The 5,466-nt window shown below is 39.0% G+C and overlaps 1 long non-coding RNA gene across 2 annotated transcripts; it reads left to right on the forward strand.

The window, feature by feature from the left end:
* Positions 1-3,505: 3,505 nt before the first annotated feature.
* LOC102555259 (uncharacterized) lies at positions 3,506-5,138 on the forward strand. 2 transcript variants are annotated; one of them, XR_010059451.1, is made up of 3 exons: positions 3,506-3,842; positions 3,946-4,110; positions 4,788-5,138. It is a non-coding gene; the product is annotated as an uncharacterized LOC102555259 (long non-coding RNA). The 2 variants fall into 2 exon arrangements; XR_360943.4 differs by having other exon boundaries at positions 3,506-4,110.
* The last annotated feature ends 328 nt before the right edge of the window (positions 5,139-5,466 follow it).

A 5,466-nucleotide genomic window follows, 5' to 3' on the forward strand; every position in this document is an offset into this window, starting at 1 on the left:
TGTTTGGAGATTGAATTTTAGGGAAAAGAATCTTGTTCTCGACACAGTACATATATCTTCTTTTTGTAGAAAGTTAAAAAGCAAAGTTTAAGGTCAATACAGGTACTTGATGATGACCATTAAAGAAGCTATAAGGCACTCTGGTATTCTAGATTATAAAAATATTTACAAAAAAAAAAAAATATTTACATATACAGTTAAACATAGGAACCCCCTATTTGCAAGAAGTTTCAGGAGTGGTTTTGAGGAGTAGAATTAGAATATTCTAATTCTACTATTTTATCAATATTCTAGCAACAATATTAAAATATGACTTAAATTTTACTGAATTGTTTTTAAACCCAGATGCTCCCTAAATTACTGTGCGTGTTAACAATAACTCTTACTAACTTCCTAATGTCTTTTGTTTCTATGCCATAATTGGCTCAAAAGTCAGTCTGAGAAGTATTTCTTCATTCTTTTATATTCCAAAATTATTTCTGTGAATACCTAAGATGATTACTGAGAAAACAGTATTATTTATTAAGACATGGAACAAGTATCATAAAACAGTACATATTGATGTTAGACATTTTTTTCAACTCAAGAACTCCTTGCCTTCTGAGAATATACTTCTATCACAGGAACATTGTATTTACAAAAATAATATTTATATTTCTTTTTTCCAAAGATCGTATGGTAATTTCTATGAAAAGTATGTGACACTATAATTTATTAATGGGACAAGTCAGACATGACATATTTATATTTTATATTTAAAACACAATAGCATAAAATAGTGAATTTCAATATTTTGAATAATCATTTTATTTCATCCACACTGAGTCCAACTGATGATGTCATTAATCTACTTTAGTCTTAAAGAAGTTATATCTAGGTGATATGGATCTTATTTCTAAAGAATAAGTTTATTCTGACATTTAATTAGCTATAGAGTTCTAGCATCACGTTAAAGACTCATTATAAAAATAAGAAAGAACTGAACTAGGCATGACAGAAGTCCAACAAATAAAAAGTCATTATAACAATTTATTAGATTGTATAAATGATTTTGATTCTCCAAAATATACACACATAGTCAACAATTTTCGTGCACTAATACGCATACTGACCTTACAACATTTAACATAAGACATAGAAGACTATTTTCCCTAGCTTTTCAATTATTCCGATGAAGTTATAAAAATCTATTTAAAAGAGGGGGTTATATTGTGAGAAGCCAAAAATCCAGTGCCCTTAGTTTGTCTATAAATTCTACATCCCAAGGACCTGCAGCGCAATGGTCCTTACTAGGAAGGTCTTTTTGAATATCCAATCCCTGAGATCCTTAGCTCAAATGCTACAAACGGATGTCATGAAAACATTGTGAGTTTCTTCCTCCTCAGAGGCCTCAGGGTAGGTTCTGATGTCTCTGGCCCCTGTGAACAAACAAAGGGGCTTTAAATGTTAACAGATCCTTTCAATACATTGCATGGATGGTATAACTTTCCATATGTGCTGCACCAGGAGAGAAGGTGGGAACATTAATCTGTTTCCACATGCCTGCTAACACAGGGTCCCTTTACAGCTGAGTGGTGGTCACCCACTCCACTGACAAGCCTGCTAAACAGTTCAGTGGTAGGAAAGATGGAGAGTTAACTGCATTCATTTGTCCAGGTCCTTGTCTATGACCTGAGCCCTTCTTTTTATTCATGTGAGATGGTCTATGGCTGGAGAATGTGCGAATGACTCCTAGGCCTCTTTAACACACTACCTTGAAATACACTTTGGCCCAGATATCTTTTTAAGCCACATCAGTGAGTATGCTGGAATGCAATACTTTAACAAAGTGGGGACATAACATAGTTATCTGTGGTCCTTAGTTTATACGTTTGGTTTAGATGCTCCTGGCCAAGGCATCTCCAAGTGTCTTTGAAACATGGTCTCTCATTTGTCTCATTGGATTGCAGAAAAACAAATACGTTTAAGGTACTTTTATGAATTTAAATATGAGAAGTTGTGTTTATGATTATGGGAAGAGAATTCATGTATGGTGTGCATATTTATATCTGTTAATTTTCACTGCAGAATAAACTCCTTAAACCCAGCGGTGTATAGAAGTTGGCTTCGGCATACCCTAGCTATCAAGAGCCAAGCTTCTTACATTCTCTCCTCCCACAATCCACTGCTTCCAGGTATTTCATGCACAGACAACCATATAGGTATATAAGATAGCTATATCAGTCAGGTACCGAGAAGAAATCATAAAGAAATGCATTATGATATAATTGCGTGGCTTACGTGTAATTTTTCTTTCCTGTTAACGATGGAAGGGCATTTATAAAGTCAGGAGATTAATATGCCCGCCTACGTTTCATAAAGGAGTAAATCTTGGCTGAATAGTTGATAGAGGAGGATGTAGACAAATCTTGTCTTTCCTCAGAGGGGAGTCAGCATTTTGATCTTTCACCATCAATGGTGGGAACACTCCTTTGCAGACACATTTGGGGACATTTAAAACACGGTTGGGAATTCTATCCTCTTCTCAAGCTAAATTTGTGTCGTGATTTTTTTTTTTTAAACGAAACTCAAGTCAGCAATTCAAACAATAATCCTGAAAGTTATTCTATTACCATGTAAGCACATACTGTTTTGATACCCTACGTCCTGAGGAATGGCTACAGGGACATATTAAAAATGTGTTCCATAACTGTTCTACTATACTTCTGTAGAAGTAGAAAACTTTGCCTTGCCTAGTGAACTCACTCCAGTTAATAACATACAACAGTCTAAAGTCTGAGATGAGGTGTTTCAGGGAACATGTGTTGATGTTTCATGTTATGGCAAGATACCCATGTGGCATGGAGTGTGTTCTGGAGCCAGACTGTGGCAAAGCCATAGAGTGTGGCAAGGGCTGACGGTACCAGAAATAGCTCAGATTCTTTTTGCATTTAATTTCTAGTTTCCTTTTTGGTTTTGTATCTTCAGAAAGTTTTTACTGTTACCAAATTTTTCCACAAACGCTATCGTTTTCACCACAGCCCCGTTTGAGGGCCTAACTGACTTGGTTCCAGACACTGTAGTCTGGATGACTCTGCTAACCTTGAGAATGTTTAGCCAAAGATCCAGTATTTACCTCCCGTCGAAGAGCATGAGGCTTGGGGGAGTAGAACCACTTGGCAAGTGTCTCACGTTCCGTATGTTCCAGGACACTACGGAGGCTGTTCTCAAGCAACCGGAGAGGTCAAGATAGGACCAAGCACGTGCTGGTGTTTCCCAACTAACTGTGTGTGTGGCTTGGACACTGCACTGCTAAGCCAACACTAGGATAGATGAAGACCTCAAATTTACATAGCAGAGGCAGGGGCTAAATATAGGATGGGAATTTGGGCTAATTCATGGGATATCAGAAAGAAGGGTTTCACTTCCATTATCAATCAGTTTCATCTCCCAAAATCCTTTTAAAGTTTTTGTATAAAAACACATCACAGGGGCAGTACTCACAAAAGCTTGAGTTGGCCTCAGAGTAAGAAGTTTTTGTCTTGACTTGATAGTAAGAATTTTTTAAAGCAATTTATTTCCATTACTTCTTAGTTACCAACATCATCAAATTAAAATACAGTGTACTTACTGAATTATATTTTTGGAGATATTTTTTCCCTTTATGTGCCTCTGAGTTTCTATTTTTATTAATTTGTGTCCGTGTGTGTTTATGTGTATTTGTGTGTGCGCGCACGCGCGTGCGTGTGTGTGCGTGTGTGTGTTTATGCGCATGCGTGCGCGCGTGCGCACATACTCGGGTGCGCATGTGTCTGTGTAGATTAGGGGACCACTTATAGGCATCTCTTCTCTTTTTCTTTCAGGTAAGTCCCAGGGATCCAGCTCAGGGTGTCCGTCTTGTTGAGCCATCTCTCACAGCTCTAAGTTTGTAATTTTAATTGAACAATCTCATCTCTTTCATCTTAGAAAAGTCATTAAATCACTTAAGAAACTTAGAGGATTATAGATTTATAAGCAGACAATTTACTCTAGTAAGACACTGTGACATTTGAGGCCATGTTCTGCCATTCACCCTGGCATTCAACTTCTGGCAGGAGAGAGAGGAAGCTTGGCTTTCCCGTGGGCATCAGGGTAAGTGCGCTCTAATAATCTGCTTTGCTCTTTTGTAATTCACTTCCCCTTTCAAGATGGCACCCCAGACCTTACCAACCAAACCTATTTCCTCCCCTTGAATTATAAAGTCTACATTTACACTTTCACCTTTCCTCTGGTTAGGCACAGACTTCAGATTTTCCCTTTCACACAGGGCCTGCTCTGGAGCACTGAGCTCTACGCAGAAAACACACACATGCCTGGGTCAAATGATTTACCTTCTTCTCACCAGTAATCAACAGCAGAATGAGGAGGAGGGGGTCAGGAAGGCCTGCTCTTTCCATGTGCCAAGCCTTATTAAACCCTGCAGACTCTGGTACACTCCATAGTAAGGGTGAAGCATGGAGATTGGACCGCTCATTTCCACCCAGGTGGAAATGTGTGTACAAGGCCTGTTAAATATGATATATACATAATGCACAGCAATTACCTAGACACCTGTGGCCTAAAAGTCAGCCCGTATTTTGAGGGAAAATGTGTCCCTCATTCAAATAGCTGGCCTCATATTTCCTTACTTTGACCCGAGGTTATGTGATCTGCTGGTTCTACGGGAGGGCGTGCCACAAGAACTGTGTCTTAATTACAGTGACTCTGAGGTGTGAGCCTGTTGATTTGTGGCTTTCACTTTTCTCTCTTCGAATTTCTTCTGGTTCCAGTAGCCTGTTTTGAAGAAAACGTCTTTCCGCGGGAGTGTTCCCGCACTCTGGGAAAGCCATCTGCTAAAGTTATCAAGGTGTGGAAAACACCCCCACGCTGAACTAGGATTCAACCTCGACTCGGCATCTGGAAGCTTCCCACTAAGTCTGTTAGTTCAGTAACAAGCCGCAGGCATTTGCTGCCCAACAGGTGCAAACCAGCTCCGGGGAGCCACGGAGAAGAACTTGGTCCATGCTTCTCAGCCCAGGACACTGGGGTGTGTTTACACAGTTAGGTACCGGTGGTCACGGCTTATTTCTGAGGGATAAAAGAACAAGTGGGAGACATAAATAAAGAGCATGTTGACATGACTAAGGTGAGAAGACATAATTCTTACAAGTCAATCTTCCCTTTAAAGGGGAAAAACATGGCAACTCTGTTTTTCCATAAGTTTAACGATAGTTTTCAGGATTCGTTTATCTTGCTCAAATTTACTACATAAAATATTTTATACAATATCCAGTTATTTGTGACAGCTAGAGATGAGGGCATAAGGCCTGCAAATGTGTGGGCCTTTTCCTTCCTCTTCAGGCTACAGAATCTCATTGATGCCGGGCAGCTTCTGTTTCTAATACACTATCTGGGAGAGAGAAAAGGAGACAGTTAATATTTAAGATATCTAGAAGTATAAATTATGGG

This window comes from Rattus norvegicus, chromosome 17 (assembly GCF_036323735.1).
Source record: "Rattus norvegicus strain BN/NHsdMcwi chromosome 17, GRCr8, whole genome shotgun sequence".
Taxonomy (NCBI): Eukaryota; Metazoa; Chordata; class Mammalia; order Rodentia; family Muridae; genus Rattus; species Rattus norvegicus.